This window comes from Dromaius novaehollandiae, chromosome 10 (assembly GCF_036370855.1).
Source record: "Dromaius novaehollandiae isolate bDroNov1 chromosome 10, bDroNov1.hap1, whole genome shotgun sequence".
Classification (NCBI taxonomy): Eukaryota; Metazoa; Chordata; class Aves; order Casuariiformes; family Dromaiidae; genus Dromaius; species Dromaius novaehollandiae.
The window spans coordinates 22328812-22349960 of record NC_088107.1 but is presented as its reverse complement, the minus strand read 5'-3'; the positions used below and the strand labels follow the sequence as shown (position 1 = coordinate 22349960).

Genomic DNA, 21149 nt, shown 5'->3' with positions numbered 1-21149 from the left:
AACACACACACAAGCACATATCAGACAGCCCTTCCAAAATCAGGACCAGCCCAGATAGCTCAAGAAACACACACTTTCAACTGTGCTGGCCCCATGAGGCACTCCCTCAAGCCCCTGCACCCGCCACACGCAAACCCTTACCCGTGGCCTTGAGCCACAGAAAAAAGAAGGCCTCAAGAGCAGCCCAAAGGAATTGCTTGTGCCTGGAAAGCTCACCACTGCCTTTCCTCTCCAGCAAGTGGGCCTTTCCACAGCTCCATCAACACAAGACAGAAGGAACTGTTAGATGTGGCACTTCCATCAGTATTTCTGAGAGGAACAGGCGACGTGAAAAAGGTGAACCTCAGACCTCTTCAGACTGGAGACAAAGAAATTACAAGGGTCTTTTATTTTAGATGGCTTAGGATTTGGCTTATATCTATACCTATTTATATATCTAGAGATATAATAGCCATTTTTTCCCTGTAAATGGGAAGAGGAGACTGAAAGCTACAACCTTTGCCTAAAAGACTAAATGGCCTTTGGAATAGGCTAAGTGATAAAAACAACCTGCAAAAACATGTATCCTTGCATCATTTAAGATGACCTTTTAGAAGGGAGACACAGGAAAAGGGGAGAGGATGAAGAGAAAAAAAAAAGCAGGGGGAAACAAAATTTTAAAACCAAACATCCGCTGTTGGCATTTGGAACAGCTGCTGCTAGAACAGGAGAATAAAAATAAAAATAAAGAGAGATTCAACATTTTATTTCCCCCTATCAAACAATATATCCCCAGCTAATGGCAGAAGAATAAAAAATCACCCAGTGCAGCCTGTGAGTGAGGCAAGAGAAGAAGAGGAGAGAACAGGGAAGAGGGAGGGGAGAAAGGTTATTATAAATGTGTCAAGCTTGTTTATGGCCCTTTATCAGCAAGCACAGCGGAAAGAGAGAGGCACCGTTAACGTATTTAAAAAGTGTTTGGCAGCTTTGTTTAGGAATGTAAATAATCTTTATATTCAGGAGCATTTATGTTTCAAGGAACACACAGGCACGTGCCACCTGCACCGACAGATTTTTGAAGGACCTTCTGATACCCCTGCTGGGTTCAGCCTCCTGGATCTGGGACATGGGTACGTTATCTAGAGGTCTGTAATTGCATTTGATGAAAAAGGCCTCACTAGGAATATAAAGGGCTTTAGGGGAGGATTTGAAACCGATGGAAAACCTTTCAGTCAAGGGCAGATTCTGGGCTGGTTCACCTCCTCCCTGAAGTCGGAGGGTTAAATCCCACTTCCAGCGATATCGCTACAAATCTGGAGCAACTTAGCTCTGACAGTTGGAGCAGGCAGCCACGGTTATGTCTAAACTGCAGCCCCCAGAGCAGAACGGGGCAGCAGGAGGGTGTCTGGGAGCCCGCCTGTAACCCAGCAGCTCCGCCTGGTGTTACCGGGACCCTGCGCTGAGCACGGCAGTGGCTGCGCCAGCCAAGGATCTGCCCCCCCTTTTTGTGCTGCTACCAGTCGCTCCTTCAGTTAGCGTAACTGAGAGATAAATCACTCCCATTTATTTATGGGGAAAATATATTACCAGGGATACCCAGGCCACTCCCACACACACACACTCTGAAGAGAGCTGACATCTCATTCTTCAGAGGTGGGACAGGGAGGGAGCAGCAGTGGCCCAGATAACACCCGAGATCACTGTGAACACAAAGGAGGAAGGCTCGGCGCGTCTCACTTACGTGGCCAGGGAGATTCATTCTGCTCAGATTAATTCCGAGGCCGTGTTTAACGCATCTCTCTTTGGGGATGAAGGATTTGCTCTGTGTTTCAATGAGACATTCAAAATCACACTCATCATTCTTGGAAATTGCACTTGGTTAAATTGTCACCTCTCAAGCGCTGAGGCGGGATCAGCGCCCTGCTCCGCACCCAAGCCCCCGGCACACATGGAGGGGCAGGCAACTCCCTCCGAGGGGGAACAGCTCTCTGCTGAGCACGATGGGGGATTTTGCACTAACTGGAGCTGTGGCCCTTGAAGAAGTTCTTCTGACGGGCTGAGGGCAAGAGCAGAGCAAGCCGGGGTGATGGAAGCGTGGCTCTGCGAGGCTGCGTGGCCGGGGCAGGCTGGCATCTTGTTCGCTGCAAAGGAGAGCCAGGTCTTCTCCTGCCCAGTTCTCCCGATTTCCTCCCTCCTGTCCCATCTCACTTTCACAACAAGGGAAGTGCGTGGACCTGCCCTGGGTCAGGCCAAAATCAGAGGCAAGATTTCCAAACCTGGGACTAGACCACCTACATACATGTGCGCATTTTGTGGCAACAGTGTACACGTGTAGAGGCGCTACACGCAGACTGTGCGCATGGTGTGACCTGCCATCACACGGGACTAAACTCCTAAGCCTGTTGCTGTCACCTAAATCCTATGGCCTGACTTTTGAAGCCTGTGAATCACGTAACACCTCCAGTGCAAAGCCCTAGGTTTTGAACATTTTGACCACTGGACACACACAAGGGAAACGCAGATTGGTCAAGCTAAGCCTTTCCTTTTCTGATCTCATCTTTCTCTTTTTTCATTTTTCCCAGGCTCTGCACTCCCTGATTTTGCAAAGGACTACAGACTTCACAGGGAACATGCAGCTCTTCCTTCCCTCTGGATATGTCCTGAGCTTCCCCACCCAACACAGCAAAGGTGCAATAAGACAAAAGGGTCAGCAGATGAGTAGCTGAATAAGCAAACCCAAATCTCTACCATTCAACTCTGTGGCCTGTCCTGGTATCCACCCATGGGTAAAAGCTATTAGATGAATAGCCTTGGAAATGCCTCCACAAGCACAGGACAGGCAGAGCAGACCCAGCGAAGGCACAGGCTGTGCTGTGTTCTCACTGTAAATCAGTTCTGAGCCGGAAGGCTGGACCCCAGGCTCAAACCTGGGCCTCTCCACTCCCATGACCCACAGCAGCTAGTCGATGGGGCAAGCATCGGAACAATTCGTCTCCCCCAAGTCTCCAACACTGCCATTTGATCAATGACAACTTCAGTTGCTACTAGCTGAGGACATCTGAACAAAAATTCAAAGGCTCTTTTTACCCTATTGCTGCTCCTTGGGACTCTGCACATTCCTTTTACGAAAAAGCGTTGCTGTCTTAAGGCTTAGATTCTTAAGACATGAACCCTGCATAAGAGCAAAAGGTAGATTCTCTAAAGTCTACACACTACCACTTTCTAGGAGAAACTAGAATATTGTCAGACCTGTGATAATGTCCCTGTTAAGGAGCCAGCAAATTCACCTTCCCCAGTGCTGCCTGGTGCCTGGAAATCATCATATAAAGGTATTTAAATGTAGATGTCCTATATTTACTGCAAAGCACGACCCACACACAGACAGGGGAAGGAATGCTAGAGCAGGAGGAGTAAATGACTATCGCAGGCAGAAAACCCACTGCAATGCATGCATCACACAAACGGTTGTGCATATTAAAGCAATGAGGACAAAGGGTATTGATTTAGCACAAGTATGAAGAGTCCCAGGTGCTAAAACCTGAAGAAATACAAACAGTGCTGGGCAGAATAACAACAAAACGAAATGATAAAAGGATATGAGTGTTTGAAAAGACGCGTAGGACGGGCTATAAATTCTAATAATCCATATTTCTCGAAAGCAGCAGCTATTGACTCAAAAACAAAAGAGCAGGCATTGTAATGTAACAAATGTCAGACGGGATAGCAGCAGGAATTCAATTTGCTCTGGCCATATATCAACTTGAAACTTAATGTAATGGCACGTAGTTAAAGCTGCACCCTCACTTAATGGCTATTACCAGTCCTGGGTGGGTTTTCCAGCAAGCATAAAGCAGTGAGTAATTGGCCCCCGCTCTGCCTGCATCACTGCTAATGAAAAATAGTGCGATAGCCTGGCAGTGGTGGGAGAAGGGGGCAGGCAGGGAACCCAGGCAGAACCGGGCAGCAGTAGAGCTGCCAAAAGCTTGCCCTGCCAGGATCCCTTGCACGAGCTTCAGGCGAGGGCTGAGGGCCTTCAGCTGACCGGCATCCCTTTCCCGTAAGGGCTGGATTCTTAAGGCAGCGGCTTGACGTCCTTGTTAGCCTCCTCAGAGGGCTGGATTCAGGCCTGCTGGAAGAAGAGGAGGAGGAACCTGGGACGGTTACATCTCATCCGGCTCCTAAGCATGCACTATTTATTACTACTTGGGCAGTGGCTCTGCAGTCAGCCAATTAAGGCCACTGTAATTACTTCTCTTCAGCGACTGCAAACGGCTGAGTTAAACGACAGATTTCCCATTCAACAGTTATTGCGGCTGCTGAAGTGAAGAAGCAGAAGTGTCGGCGTTGCTGAGAATATGCTCCGACCATATGTTAGAAACAAGAGACACTTACTGAATGGAAGAGGAGGTGGCAGGGGAGGGGGGAGGAGGGAGGAGGCATGGATGTGGGACAGGAACCTTTGTAGCAATGAAGCATCCAAAGCAACCAAGGGAGGGCAAAGATGTAAAGCTGTCCTAATCACTTTATTGCAGATAGGCAGGGGTGTTCCCAACAGGCACATTAAGTCTCTACCAAGAGCAAGGCTTGCAAAATGCTAACTTCCTAGGGATGTGCCACTCCAAAATTCAGGACACAATTTTGGAACAATCAAAAAGAAGATCAGCCCCTGGGAGAAACTATCTCAGGCTTGTCATTGAGCCTAATGCATGGCAGAAAAGGACTTCGGAAGGTCGGTCAGTGCTGTGCTAACCTCCCTGCAGCACAAACATCAGCACTGATGCTCTGTGCCATGCAACATGGAACCGTGGCCTTTGGCTTTACTTTGTGGGAATGATGCTGTTCCAGCGCTTCTCAGGAGGCTGCTTAAATGCTTTCCCCAGCCTTTTATTAAAGCAATTAAGACATACAGAGCTTGGGTCTGAGCTTGGACCATACCTGGAACTCAAAGAGACGTGTAACGATGGCATGGGATACTGCAAGTAAATGTGTTAGGCAGGCAGTCACCTGGAGCAGCACAACTGGTTTTCTTTCATCCGTGGCACAACGCCACACGGCATTAGTTTCGTTTCTGCACCGAGGAGCTGCTGAGCTGTGTAAATGCTGCAGCGGCCTCCCTGGGACCCCAGAGGCTCTCCTCAAGGGCAGCAGATGGTCCTTTTGCTGAGGGTTTTTCTGCATCCATCGACGAGGGAGGACACAGTCTAGCCACAGCCCCACTGGCAGAGAACAAGGCCAACTAAGAATCCAGCTCTCATGTTCAGTGCTGCACTTGGTGTCCCGCGCAAGCAGGAGGTACAAAGTATATTTTGGTGCTGGTCAGAAAGCCGATGAACGCAGACAGAGTGCAGGAAGCTAAGCATGCCCACGGGAGCCTGGCCTTCGGAGCGAGAAAATGGATGGATGGGGGGGACAGAGTTTATACAAATCCACTTTCCAGATTTAATCTTGTCTTTAAACCCAGAGCTCCAGAAACAGTGTCTGTTTTAATGCCTACAGGCCTTGCTTTCCTCAGCGATCTCAGCCATCAGTCTCCCGTGACTGACAACACTAGGAATGAATCTCTTCTGAAGCTGACAAAACTCACTCTGAACTGATTTTCTCTTGAGCGCTGTTTATCTGAGGCTGATACTGAAGAAAGCTGCTTTAAAGCAATCACAGCCTATAGCAGCATTGTCTGTTTACCCCCCAGACCTGCATTTAAGCTGCAACAGCCATCAAGTGTGGCCAAGGCCCATGCTGGCACAAGCAATACCCGCCGGTAAGCAGGTCCCATCTCATTTTCCGTTCCCCGGCTCCCCTCTACCCCCGAAGGCCTAGGCAGTCGACATGGTCTGATCTGATCCTCAAGGACAACCAGGGCAGGCTGCCTGGCAGAGGGGGGACCCCAGCTTGACTCACAGCAAAGCAGTTGAAAATATTCTGGGAGCCTGTTTACAGCCCCATAAAGATTTTATGCACTGCATTTAGCCTCGTGTCTCTGCATTCATCGTGCTAAACGCTGAACATTTTACTTTAATGCCATGGTGGCTACAAGCAGGAATACTTAACTTCAATAAATAAGAAGTAATCACATTTTCCCACTGAATGGATTGAAAAAGGCCACTGGGAGAGTTTGCCTTCTGAAGTCCAGATCTAGGGGCTGTCACTGGGGTTTCCAGGAAACTACAGACACTGTGGAGTCTTTCCAGAAAATATAGTAATGGCAAAAATAATAAAGCGTATGCATCCTTTAATTGAGGTTCATAGCTTGGGCATAGCACGCTTGTGCCCAAAAGCCAGCATTAAACATTCAAATATAGGCAATGGAGGGAAAGAGGGACAGAAGCAGATGAACTAAAACTATGTATTCGTGAGTAAAATCTACTGGAAAAGCACATCAGCACTCCTTGGAAACTAGAACATTTCACGGAGGAACACACACACAAAAGAAAAACTTCTCAAGTGATTCCAGTCTATCCAACAGACTCCCAGGCATAGCTTCTGGAGATCTCTAACTAGCATTATCTATGCTTTAAGCGCACTTCTTTTATCTGCCTGGAAGTTCCCTCTGATCAGCTGAATTGCCTTAGATGCAATAAAACCTTGCCTGAGATGGGCACTTGGCAAACTCAGAGAGTCATGCTTCAGCCTACAATCCAGTTGTCCACTGTTAGGAAGAGCGCCAAACAAGAGTTTTACCAGGAAAGGAATTTGGGGTAGGTTAGCAATGTATTAACTAAGTATATTTGAGCTATTTCAGCTGAAATACTCAGCGAGAACACTTGACCACGAAGGTCAAAAACCAATCTGAATGTCCCCTGACTCTGACTCAAAACATCTTGCCATTTTGATAGGTTCACGTTAGGTCACTGTGTTCTTCCACCTCCTTCCAAACACATTTCCCACCTCTCCTCCACTCCCTGTTTCTCTCTGAGTTTCTCTCTTTCTAATGCAGTCTTCTCATCTAATACCTGCACTCTGCATTTCTGTTCCACTGTCTTCATCTCCTTCTACCAACCAGAAGTCCAACGCAACTTATTTGCATCAAAACTTTGACCCAAACTCCCAATCTGCCATTCAACTATCAGCTGTAAAATTAGGAAAAACAGTTTCCACACCGTATCATTCGCAGGTAAGCTCTCTTATTCTGAACTGTTGTGGATGTTCTGTCAACATCCAGCTGCATCAAGGTCATCGAAATCTAGTTCCTGGCTTTAGACAAGAAATGCAATCTGTAAGCGGTGTGGTCTCCAGGTTAGTCTTTCAAAGGCACAGGTGGTGGTGAAGCTGGCAAACTTGATGCACGTTACAGCTCCCTGGCAACAGAACTTACTGTGCAACAGACACCAAGGATGGGAGTAGGCAGAGATGAGGCCTAGTAAAAGTCAATGTTTGTTCCTACCAAAAACACCCTACTCACAGTTCCAAAACTGTTAGATTCTGAAAATACAGAGATGCTCCTGAAGCTTCGAGCCAGCAGCTCTTCTAAATTGCTCCTGAAAACTTTACTTTAAGACTCCAGAAGTAAAAACTGACATAGTGGTTGACTTGCAGCTGCCTTCTACAGATCACCTTCCCAAACCACAGTGATATGCAGGGAATTAGGCTGTGGGGATGGAAGGTGGGAAGCTCATTTGCTTTCTCCATCTCGTTTTCTCTTTCCCTCTCTCCTTACTAAATCATCTACAGGAAAATGGCAACTTTGAAACTGACAGCCAGATAGCAGTGCTGTCCCATGACTGTTGGCTCACCAAAGATTAAGACCAGGTTTTCAATTTCCTTCAGCAATCAGAGACCTTCCAGAAGACCCTTGACCAGCTCCCCTCAGCTCTGCATGATGATCTATAAGGCCTCTAACAGCAGCCTGCACAACATCACCCAGAATACCTTGCATGTCTCCCTTCGAAGCTGTGACCTGATTACCATAAGCAACGCACTGCAGATGTACCTCTGCAAGCCCCGAAGCACCAGGGGAAATGAATATATTAGTATTTATCATATTAATGCAGATCAAGCTGGGTATTTGTTCTGACATTTCAATAATAGCTTTTTTATTTTTTTTAAGCAGCAGCTTGTGTTTTCTTCTCCCTTAAATAATTCATTGTTACATTAAACTTATTTTAAACTGGGATTTTTTTTTCTTCAAACCAAAACCTTATTTGGATGGCCAAAGGGAAGAAAATGTATAAATGAAAACTCTCTTTTCTCTTCTCCCTTCTTTCATTCCCTTTCTTTTTTTCTCTCTTGTTAGAATCTCTTAATCAAAGTGACAATCTGTCTTTCCCAGGAAGGAAGCTGGAGCCTTTGAACAACACTGCTCTGATAGCTCTCTGCTTTGATGTGGGATTTAACTTGTGCCTTCAGCGATCTCAAGTGTCTGTGTACGCATGCACTGTGTGTGTGCATGCACCCATGTGTGTGCTGCTGTGTTTGTCCTTGCTGCACACACAACCTGACCCCTCCTCTCCACCCATCCACCCCCCAAAAAGAAAGGGAAAGACCGAAAAAGCCATGAGCACACAAGCCAGTGATGTGAACTTCATGGAGCTGCTACAGAGCACAGCTCAGAGGGGACCTTGTTCTTTGCCTCTTCCCACAGAACTGTGCTGTGACATCTTGAAGTAAATTCCTTCACTTCAGCGGATACTAGAGCAGGCTGCTATAGGAAGCTGATATGCTATAGGAGGTCAGGTGTGTACTGGAAACTCTGTATTCAGCAGCTCAAGGTCCTGCTGGACCATAGTTACATTATGTTCACATCCAGCACCCTCCTGGGTGCTGAGACATGACATGCAATTGAGGTGTCATCAGTCAATTCGCCCTCCTCTTCCTCCTCTTAGTTTGACTCCTGGCTGTCCCTCTTCTCATCAGTCTTTCTCCTTCTGCTTTGACAACTGTTTTCTTCTTCCTTTGCTTTGATCTCAGGAAACGACATCTCAGGCCTGGGCCAATGGATCATCTCAAGAGATGGGTTCACCTTGTTTTCCACATGCAATTACTCCACAGACAACTATTCCTTCCCCTAGTCAGTAAGGCCGTCTCTCACTGCTGTCCTGGTGCTTGGTGGCACACTGTGTTGTGAGCTGAACGGCACAGAAACTGAGAACAGAGCAGAGCTATTTACACCTTCCTATTTCACAGCCAAAAGCTCCCTCCCTACCCCATAGAGAAGCACCTTCACTTGCTGTCATGATTTTATACCTGTTATTCATCACACAAATCCCTGAGACTTCCACTCTACTCCTAGCAAGCTTCCTCTGAGATTTCACCCAGCCCTGCAGAGATCACCTTCCTGATCAATGCTGGGACCTCTCCTATCCTTAAGAAAAGTATTTGGTCTATGGAAATCAGATCTTTCTGGTTTTGTGTACATTAGAGATTTTACAGATGCTTCTGCTTACTGAAAGTCTTCCCCAGTGGTTTCCTGTAGCAGCGGACCAAGTGTACAAATGCTTCACAAAATATTGAACAACATGAATCTCAGAACTACAAATCTCCAAAGCACCTTCCAGTCAGAGAAAACAAAACCTTGACAAGAACAGAATCCAGTATCGCCTCAACTTCTTTGTACCAAAAGCCAATCTTTAGTGCAAAATCAGTCTTCTCATAATTCCCCACTATAAAGAGGCTGAGGCTTTTTTCAAAAGGAATGTAATGAATTTCAAGTTCTCCTCACTTTTCTTCTGCTTTAAACCCAAACACACACATACAATTTTTTCTTTTTCTTTTATATACTTGCTCCTCCCCACCTCTCCTAAGGGTTACTGGAATCTGTGATGGAAATCTGTTCCATGTTTCTACAAGGGATCTTGTTTCTATCTCTGGGGATAAGAGGCTGGGAAACGAAGCCAATTTTCTCCCTGCCTACTCTGGAAACATCTGCTGAGCCACTGCATGTGAGGGTCCCTGCACCGCCAGGGACAACCTACACCCTGCCTGTTCTGACCAAACAGGGAAATGGCAGCAGGGACCTCCACCTAATTTCTAGTGTCTGTGCTCCAAGCAGTGGACTACAGTCAGAGAAAAAATAATGCCAGCCACAGAGCAGTAGGCCGCAATACTCCAGACGGCATGAGACCTCCAGCACCGCACTCTAAGTAATTTCTCCCCAAGCCTGCCCCTCATTCTTCTTTTGAATGAGACAGTCTTCAGGCAATCTGATCTATGCCGCTTGGATGCTTTCCTCATCTCCATGGTACCTTCAGGTCCATGTCCCTCGATCTTGAGAGTCTCTGTGCTCTCCTTTGCTTGGGACCTTCCGAGCCCTCTCAGGGCACTATCCCATTGAACAGAACTCCAGCACATACTGTCTCCAGGATCTTTTTCCCCTCTCTAAATCCCCTTCACCAGATATCTGTTTCCACAAGTCCTTTATCAGCTAAAATACAAAAGACAAGGGTTAGGTACCTTCCAGGGAAGAGTGGGACATCACAGCAGTTGTGACTTAGAAAAAAAGAAAACTTGGAGGCCAGTGAAAGATTGCCTACATTGAGGGACTGTGGGAAAAGACACAAGGCAGGCTACTTGAGATGAGACCAAGGAGAAATGGAGTCCCAGATGAACAAAACTGAAAGAGGAAAGCAAGAAACAAAAAGTGTGAAGAGAGTGACCAAGGAATGGGAGGAATATGAAGGAAGAAAGGTTTTGCTGTGGACAGGAAGCATTTTTTCCACATGTCCTGTACCAGGAAGCGAGGAGATTTCCAGGGAGGTTTCCCACGGTACACACTGTAGCTAGAACATGCATAGGCAACTTGCCGCCCCGGGCTTTAGTAATGTTTGACACAGGAGGTAAAGTCTGACTCTTCCTTTTTAGAGGTGCAGCCCTGAGCTAAAGCTTTACAGCTTCACTGTCTGTCCCGAGTGCTGGTAAATGGCAGCCAAGTCCATCCAGATGCACACCCCGCACAAGACCTCTGCTTTCCAAAACTACTGAGCACCCACAGCTCCTGCTAAAAGTAACACAGAGCCCCTCTGAGAATCAGCTTGCCTACTTAGATACTCAAATCCAGATCTCGGTGCTCAGCTTTGAGAAATGGGGCACAAGACAAGCATTATGCTGAGTCCTGCTGCCAGTCTCAAGCCAGTTCTCCCAGTGCTGGCTGAGGTCTCTCCTTCCAGCTCTGTACTACATGGTGTGAGCACACCTTGAAGGCTGCAAAGTCTAGCCTGGATGTGTGGCCCAAGGGAAGAGCCAAGAATGTAATCTGTCTGCAGAAACCCCATCCTGTGCTCTATGTCATTTCTAGCAGGCAAGTAAAGTAAAACGATGGGATAAGCATGTCCAAGCGTAGGACACCTGTGTATAGCCATAGCAGCCCAAAGCCACCTCCTTTCCTGGTTTGTCCTGATCGTGCTACCTAAAGCCGAGTTTCTCCCTGCCTGCAGTCACTGTGTGCTGCGCTCATCCTTACTTTACATTCCGCATCTCCCTCCTGAGAGTTCCCGCCAGCTTAATCGAGCACGCACTGGAGAAGGTCCCCCCGCCCCTACCCTCATGCATACCCAATCAGGGCTCCTGATTATGCAAATTAAATACAGTAACATCACCCCCCTGCACCTCTAGCCCGCCCTATACTAGCACAAAAAGGGGAAAAAAGTAACAAACCCTCCATTCATAACCAGAAACATTAATTATGTGTAATGATGGGCAGTCAACTCCCTGAAGCGTTTGCATAATTACTAATGCTAATGGATTCAGAGTGCCTCTCTCCTTCTTGTGGAGGAAATTTAATTGGAAAATGCATAGAAGCGCGAGGAGAGAGGAGGGTGCTTTGAGTGGTTTGAAGAGGCACGTGCAAAGCAAAGGAGATCTCTGGAAACGGGTGAGGGAACACGGTCACTCCCTCTCGCCTCACGTGGCCAACCTGCATTTTCTTCCCTTGCCTCTTCCAGCATCACCGTCCTTCCTGGAGAGCAGGTGTGGGAGGGAGTGGAAAGTAGGTTTAAAGAGCATTCAGGGCAGCTGTCCTGATCCCAAGGGAATTACAAAAATGAGATTTAATGAACTTAGGGAGTGTTCAGCTAGGTGCACCGAAGACAGTAAGAAAGACATATATATAACTCTTTGGCTGTAGGATTTCTTGGGCCCTCTAGTCCCCAAAACCTCCAGTCGTTGGGTGTCTCTATTTCCCTACCTTCTGCTTCCCTAGGGCAGAACTTGCTGCTTCCTCTTGGCTGCCCTCAGTTATGTTGCTATCAAGCTTTTTCCCCTTTCCACAGCAAAAAGGACCTCATGGCAAAGGGCTGCCTGCAGTACAGCAGGCAGAGATTTGTGAACCCCCTGCAGCCTCCACTCCCTCAGGGGAACATCTTATCTTAATTTCTGGTGGTCTAGTGCTGGCTGAAAGAGGAGTGAAATCCCTGGCTGGGCCATCTCCTGTTAGCCCTCTCACGCCTACAACCACCCTCCCACCACTTTCCGGGCCAGCACATCTCTACGCCAGCTTCCCACACACGGAAAACAGGAGACTGGCACCACGCTTGAACTTCACTCCTTCCACCCCTCTGCTCTCTCTGCTCCCTACCTCTCCGGAGTTTGACACCTGCTCTGAGCCCATGTTCTGTGGACAGGGCGCATGAGGTCAGTTATGGTCCTTCAACCCCATCTCCGCCGCCCTCGCTGAGAGGCTGAGTTCCTGAATTGAGATAAGTTTTGCACCGCATTGTGAGCAGCTGGTGAGGCAGCAGATGGCTGGGAATCTGTAAAAATAATAATAAAAAAAAAATGGGGCTGTGACAGCGGCACTTTTATTGTTCGCTCATTTGCACTGCTGACAGACACCAAATGCATATCAAGCAGGGTGGATGGCCTTGCAAACACTATCAGTAGACATTTGTGCAAAATGGTGACAAAGCTACCCTCACACCCAGCCAAGCCCGCCTTGCAGTCTGCAGACGGCACTGCAACTGCAACCGACCTCCGCATCGTCCGGGAGGGAGAACCAGCTCCTTCAACTTGCCCCTTCGCAATGCTTCAGCAGTGGTGCAACATCCTGAGGGAACGGACACCAGTCATTTTTTTATTGGGCTATAAAGCACCATGCACACCTTCGGCAGTACATAAATAATAAATAACAGCAATAATATGGTCCCTTGAGCAAAGCAGCATTTCATCAGCAAGAAAATCATCCTCCCTTTCCCTGTTAACATTCCAGTGGGCGCGCGCTAGCCGGCCCCTGCACGGGGAGGCGTTTGCATGGCCTGCTTTTCATTGGGACTGGCCCGTAATTCAGAGGAGGTTTGGGTTGTTTATCACCTTTCTGTTCCGAGATGAGTTTGGTTAACTCATAGTACTTGTGAGGGTGAGGGACCAGAGTCTGGGCGTCATTTTAAACACTGCCAAGAGCCCAGAAATGTGACCAACACCTACGCACACCGCAACCAGCGCCTTGGGCAAGGCCTGGATGGAGGAAGATTCAACCAACCTTGTTCTCCTTTTCCTGCTCACCAGGAACCTCCTTCCAGACCCACTGAATTCAGTGGAAGCTGCAGGTTTCTGGCACCTCCACAAAACAAACCAACAAAACCCCGCAGAAGCCTGACTTACAACCCGGAGAGAGAACTACTGGCAAACTATTGGCATATACCTTTAACAATACTTCTTACTCAGATGTGTTTGAGTGATTGGTTCTTTTCCAAAACATGTTTAAGCTATAAATGACTTAATGAAAACCAATTCTGCATTTTTACCGGTAGTTCCTGTTCACTCTATATGTAAAAAAGCGGGTTTCAGCTGTTTCCCTTGGGAGATTTCTGAAGTCTAAGAGCTCTCAGGCTACCTTTTACTTTGCCTACTCTTTACTCTTTGTTACATTTTCAGTAATTTTTTTTTAATAATGACACACCCAGAAATATACATGTTTTGCTTGCATTACAAAACAATTCAGTATCAGCTCTGTTCCACATTTTATCCATTTTTAGTAGAATAAAAACATAATATAGTACAATAAGTTATATATAGTAGAGACATTTCCCCCACACACACGCAGAAGCCAACACTGGCCACATTTTCACACCCTCCAGCTAATCCCAATGCAAAGGGTAGCCTTGCACCCTTCTTTTAGAAGACATCCTTTTTTCATTCATTTATCATGAGAACGACAACAGAGTCAAAGAAACTACTGCAAGGGAACACTGACTAATGCAACTGCTGATTAAACCTTGCTTCAGTGGAGAGTTCAGCCTGAACAAACCTAAACTTTTGATAAAAATTATCCACACCTCTCTAATGAGAAAAAGAAAATCCTTTGTAAATGTTGTACTAAGCTTGCACCAAACTGCCGACCAGAAACGAGAACCTCAGAGGTGGCTTTGCTTGATATTACCCCAAAGCTCTGATCCTGGTTTTGTAACCCAATTAAGGGAATGACAGGCAAGGAAGAACAGTTCTGGAGAGTTTATTAAGGTAATATGAATAGCAAACACCCATCACGTATGAGTATTATTTCATTTTATTGCAAACACTACCATGTGCAAAATAGGAGTTTGAAATGTGGTAGCAGATCTTTCTCATAGGCCCTTCGGCTCGCTAAGCAGAGGCTACCCCAGAAGCACTCTGCCGTGTTCGCCTGGGCGCAGTGGCCCATGGATGGGGGACACCCCCGGCCCCTCAGGGGTGGGGTGGCAAGAGGAGAGCTGCCAGCAAACTAAAACCAGAAACACCCTTGCAGTTTAGGGCAAGAAGTGGACAAGACCTTTGGAGGACAACAGAGATGGAAGGCTGCCTCAAAAGCAAGCACGGATTCTCCTCCTGATCCTATGGTGCAGCTACAGCTGAGAACTGAGGAATTCAGTGAGCGCAAGGGAAGACTGGACTGGACCAAGAGGTGCTTCAGATAGCCGTTTCCCGCTTGGCAAGGCTGCTTCACTTCCCCAGACCCTTGCATTATCGGAGAGCAAGTGTTGTGCGAGTGATCAAATAGCAGCAGCCCAGATTTATACGGCATCTTCCAGACCAACGGACCCTAACTTTCTTTATATAAACTTCATACAGAAATGACCTCAACTGTCACTGGGATCCAAAAGGTAAGTGAACAGACTACAGCAATTCTTGAAAGAGAATTTCACCTAAATTACCATATTTTCCTCAACCTGTTGATTTCTAAAGATTGTTTTATTCCTTGTATGTATCACAGCCTAAATTCCTCTTCTGTGATTCCCAGTATCTGGGGGTTACTGGCCCTCTACCTAGCATGATACTGAGTAAACAGAGATATGTAATCAAAAACAAGTTTAAAAATTATTTACCTTCTTTTTCTTGGTCAGGTAACAACCCTGATGGCAATGGCATCATTTTTAGCAATAACTCAAAATACATCTCCTGGAAAGAGAGATTTTATATTTTCCAAAATGAATGGAGAAATGATTTTGCACGGATGATTAAAGGTAGCTATAACTTTCCTAAGACTCACAACAGGCTATGCAGAAGTTTCCCAGTTGCTCATGACAGACTGTCAGATGTAAGACAGCACAGATCATAAAGGCTATTACAGAATAGCTTCTAAGAACAACATTTCTGAAAACAATTATCGGTTAAGGTATACTGAAAGTAGCAAAGTGGCTTCTGTGCAACCACAAAGGCATACGACAGCACTATTCAGAGTTATTCGCAGAGATCTCTTGAATTCAACAGCAGATTAAATAATGTTGTTTCCCCAAGATTCGCCCATAGCTAAAATGCTGCATCTTAGTAGGGCAAAATCCTTGTTTATTTGCAAAAATATATTAACTTCTCTTTTAGTAGAGGAAATAAAGACATGATTGAAAAGGGCATTTTTCTTTGTGGAGTCTGATGCTACAAACTTCGGAAGTATCAAAATATGTCCAATAATCATTTATAACTACAAAGCTGAAAAGGGAAAAACCCATTGTCTTCTTGATGTCTTTGAAAGCAGCACCCAAATTCTCGTTTGGAATACTTTTAGAAGCTCGAGATTTACTGTAATGAAATGATTTAAATATTGGCGAAGTATCTGCACTTGTAATTGGTAATGTTCACATTCACTTGTATATGGAGTTGTATTTTCCAAAGCCTATGGAATATAAGAATATATCATACAGCAAATATACTATGGATATTTCATCCTTTGATCAAGAAGGCTGAATTACAAAGTTTCAAATCATTCTGCATCATCTGCAAAAGTGTTTCAGCATTCCCACAGGGTATTTCTATACACTAGATTTGAAAAGAGTTTTTAAAATGTTCTTAAACTATTGGAGTGACTTCTGTGCAGGGTGACAGGGAGGACTGGATTGTTCAGTAGCAATTTCTAAGCTCTTTCAGGCTAACGAACATGGGGAGGCAATTTCAGGACTCTCTGCCACTTATGGTCCTTTCAGAGTGTGCTAAAAGCTTTTTAATGATAGAGTTTTAAAATTAAAACAATGGTAAAACACATTAATTGAAAGGTAAGTTACAAAAGGGAGTTGAAGACAAATTATTTGGCCATAAATGCAACTTTAATCTATGAACACATTGTTTCCAGAAAACATAAAGGAATTGCATTCAGTGACATGCATTAGCTCTCAAATATCTGCCTTTACATTTCTATTAACTAAACTGCCTTAATCCAGTTCAGCCACTGAAAAAGCCTTTGACTTCTCAGGAAACCATCAGTTTTATTCAAAGGCTGAAATATGTCAAAAAGCTTTGTGGAGCTGTATGCTGACTACAGTGTATATTGAGAGATTTGGTAATGTGCACGTGTGTGTGGGATTCAGCAGTCCTGTACTCACCCCTGGTCACAGTTTGTTTTTAAATCCTGGATCCTAAGCTCCCAACACTTGCAGTATACATCACGTCCATTCCTCCCCCTTTACAGCAATAGAAATAACATCTTCCTTGAGAAACAAGCCTGGACAGATTGCAGAAATACTGACTTGGTGAAGGCTGAGTTTCAAGTTAAAGGCGATTTCGATTGTACATGTAAAGAGTTTTATGAATTAATTAAAAAAACCAAAGATACACTGAAATGCATTGAAACTGTTAATAAGTATTATATTTTAAATAAAAATTGACACTTCAATTTTTTAAAAATTGAATTTTGTACTGCAGGGCAATGCAAAAGTAGACCAGAAGTGCTAAGGAAATGGTAGTTTCTTAAAATGTCCTTTAAAACAGTCAGCTAAGAAAGGTGGCTGTGCTAACCCTGTGAGACTGGAATCCCACCTCTATCTGGTTTCCAAGTAATGACGGTCAAAAAAATATGGTGTTCCTTCAGCCAAACAAGGATTCAGGAACTCTACATACACAATGTCAACACAAGAGAAGCCATTTCCACGTCCTGAGATACGACAGAGATACAGTCCAGGGAACTCTTCTCAGTTTGCGGAAGGAATTAGAGGAAGGATTGTCATTTTTCTCCCGTCCTTCACAGATCCTTCTGGCAGAAGGAAGCTCTGGAGGACAACTCCTTCTCTTGGTGGATGCAATCTTTAACACTCACTTATTTCCCATCATAAATGGACTTGTGTATCTCTCAATCTTTTTGTTTTAAAGTGTAGATTTTGTAGCAACACTTTAAAATGTTGGCTGTCACAGGAAGCTGGGGGTTCTTGGTTTACCTGCTTTTGGACATCAAGGTCCATGCAACTAGGCACAGCAGCCACAGGATTGCACTCTTCATCAGCCCAAAACGTTTGACAACTTGGGATCTTTGCACAGGTTTAGTTATATTCTGCTCAAGAAATAGCTCCCCTATTTTTGGTATCCTGAATATACATGGATTTAAGGCATGGATAAATACTTCCACATCTTGGAACCTTGCTTCTTTCCATTAAACAGGAATCCCAAGCTTGAGGCTTTAGGCTTACACAAAAGATGCCCATGCAGACTTCCTTCTGGAAAGTATTACCATATGTATTACCTTATGTAAACACCAATTTTAGCGTCCATCTTTCTCATGAAGAACCACATTCCTGTGAACACATCCCGTACCTCATGCCCACATAAAAATATTTACCACCATCCCTTATATTTTGCAAGTATTGCACATATTCTTGTAACATAGTCAAAAGTAGCGAAGCCTTAAATAAAAGCACTAGTGACTTCTGCCAGCTCATCAACAGATCTGTCCTTGAACTACCTGGTTAGAGATGTGCATTGCAGGTGAGCACTGGATGAGCATGCATTCCGTGTCTGCGTGAGCGTGTAGCTGCTGTTTGCTACGCATGCATTTATTACGGCACCCAAAGCTCCTCAGGGTCCTGCTTGTGCCATTAGGGCACATGCAAATCTAATACCTCGGCCCAGGACTGCACCCAGAGTCACACGCACATAGCATCTCACAGACCCTGTCTTTAACGAGGAACCTGGTTTAGATGCTTAAATGAAACTTGTGAATTCTGCCTTCCGGTCAGGATTCTGCAACAGGCTCTGTGTGACCTTTGGCAGGTCATTTAAGCTCTCTGTAAAAATAAGACTGATAACACTTCCACTATCTGCCTTGCCTATTTAGACCTTAAGCTCCTCAGGCAGAGATTGCCTCTTTCTTGCACGCACTGAATCTGTAACACTTGGGCCTCTAGTAACTACTGTAATACAGATAATCATTAACAACAACAACGCAAGCAGCACTGACAGGGACAGAGTTTCTTCTGCCACCCCCAAAAACACTGCAAAAGGGAAAAAAGTACAGAGCAGAAAGTTGTGCCTGATCCGGACAGGGATATTACCAAATATAAACATATTTTTGAGCTCTGTGATCACACTGGAAGGCAGGTTTAGGGCTGTAACAGAAGAAATCACATTATTACCTGCTTGCACAGTCTGACAGCACAGCGTCATGCTGAACGCATGCAGGCCTGCCCTTTCCATTCTGCTTGGGTGCTGTGACGGAGCTCATTTTTTCTCCTTTTTGTAAATGAAAATGTAAATGATCAGCAGCACGGAAAGTCAAAATCTCACGGGGGGTCCTGCCCCTGCATCTTATCAATGAGGAAGCAGAGCACTGGGCATCACGATTTGTCTGTTTGCCTGTTTTCATTATCTTTTTAATGTTAACATTCAAGTCTTATGGAGACCATATTAAAAAACCCAGTGCAGAATGGCTATTTGAATACAGCTGAAATGCGCCTTTGAGAATAGCAGGTAATAGCAAGGCTTCGCTTCTGCCTATGAGCTGGGAAAGATGCTGTAATGCCAATGCTGAGACCTGCTGAAAAATCCTTTCCTGTTCTAGGTTTTTCGTTTCCCCTTGCATCTTTCAGTCTTTACTCAAGAACAGCACAACCAAGGGGCCACAGGATCCCCAAACCCAGCACTTATCATCTATAAATAGCCAAGTGATACAACTGCTCTGACTTATTTCAGGCTGCTTCTCCAAACACAGACTACGACGGTGAGTGCTACCAGTGTGTTCACAAGCTGCTCCAGGGTTACAATCCCAGTCCATCCACTGGAAGCCGGAGCACGGTTAGGCACGCTCCATTTACGAGGGAGGTGCAGAGGGAAAAAAGCACATTTGTACTTTTATACCCTTTCTTATGGCACACAAAATAGAGCCTGAAACCTTTGGGCTGAGTTTTTTTGTTGCTGTTGATTCTTTTATTTGATCGTTTTGATCCCTACTTGTTTTTTTTCAAATAGAAATTCAGGTCTTGTCTCTCCTGTTTCTCCTGTAAGACTTTGTGGATGGGTGGAGAACTAATAGATTTAGGATATCATAGAAGCCAGGAGATTGGAAGACCCCCAAAAATCACAGATAGACATTTTTCACCTAAAATAAGGCAGTTGCTTAAAGGATACCACAAAGATGCATTTCACTAACCGAACAAACTCTCAGGCCAGCTTTTGCACAGCAGGAGGTGCAGACTGCTTAGGAAATTTGTTTCATGTACCACCCAAAAATGCTGAGGCAAGTGCAATACCCAAACACACACAGCTTACATGCATGTGTGCACACGTGCACACACGCACATACACACACACAGAGATCTTAAACAAGAAGCAAGCAGCTTTTCTGTGGATTCCTCTGCTCCTTTCACTGGTTTCCAGCAGAGGCTCCCCAATTCCACCACTGCCTCCCTGCACAAGAGAAGTTCATAATCACCCACTCTTTGGCATTAGAGCTAGAAATGACGGGTGGGATTGCTTATGCCACACTCCTGCTGCTGGTCTGCTTTGCTGCAGCAATAGTTGCAACAGGAGAAAACTATCCACTAGTGTCCTTCTGTCCCTGTGTCTCCTGATATAGAGGGAAGAAAAGCAGAAAAGAGTAAGAAAGTTGAACCTGATTCTCTCCAAAGGCTCAAGCAGACCTGCCACCTCTGAGTTTCCCCAGGCAGCTATTCCCACTTCTGTAGTGGGCAGATGAGGGAAGCAGGTTGATTTCAAAATCAAAACCCTTCAACTCTAAGGGAAGGGAAAACACAAACCAGACCAGGGAGTGCCCCAGTAGCCAACTGTGAATGACAAGATAACTCCACCCCACGTTCCTTCCTCGCAATGACTCACTACAGCCCCAGCTCCTGCCCAGCAAGGAGGGTAAAAGCCTGCGTGTGGGGTTCCCCCCTGAGCTCTGCGTACGGAGCCAGTGCTGGTCAGCACCGGGCCAGAGGCCTCCTGGGCCTGCGATTAAGGGATGCTGTGCTGACTGCCACAGCGCTCAGGCAGGAACAGAAAACTCATTAAGCTGATAGTAAAATCAAAACTCGAGATCATGGACATCATTGGGACCTAAGCATAGGCCTAAAGATGAGCATGGTCCCCAGTGCTCTCCTGAATCAGGGCCAGGATAAGCAAAGAGTGGAGGAAAGGGAGTTTTTTCAGCTTTGTTCCCTTCTGGATGCTCCATATGCTACAGCCAGCTGTTCTGGGTTTGTTCGTACTCACTGCAGTGGGTTTGTGTGACAGACTTACCTCCCTTCAGAGTGACTCAATCACATCAGGTCTCAAATGGTTTGCTCCAAGCTCTGATGCAGTTTATGGCTCCCCACCACAATTTCCTCCTGTCTAAGTCTAATAGCATTAACAAGTCACAACCTGCGTCCTGAGGGTAAAAGGAAGGTTATGCGACTGTTTTCTCAGTTCATTGAGAGAGTTTCCTCCCCCACACACACTCATCTTCCATCGCATCCTGGGCCAAAACCTTTGTATACATCTCAGCAACCAGAGGGAACAGGCCTCACTTAAAGGACAAGCAAACTTGTTTGGGGGGGGGGGGGGCGAAACCAGACAAACAAAAAAACAAA

The 21149-nt window shown here is 45.7% G+C and overlaps 1 long non-coding RNA gene across 1 annotated transcript in view; it reads right to left on the bottom strand.

The window, feature by feature from the left end:
• The window catches only part of LOC112988767 (uncharacterized), a 132959-nt gene that overhangs the window by 68002 nt on the left and 43808 nt on the right, over positions 1 to 21149 (bottom strand). The window contains exon 2 of the long non-coding RNA XR_003260615.2: positions 12485 to 12659. This is a non-coding gene — a long non-coding RNA (uncharacterized LOC112988767). The remainder of the gene's footprint in view (positions 1 to 12484; positions 12660 to 21149) is intronic.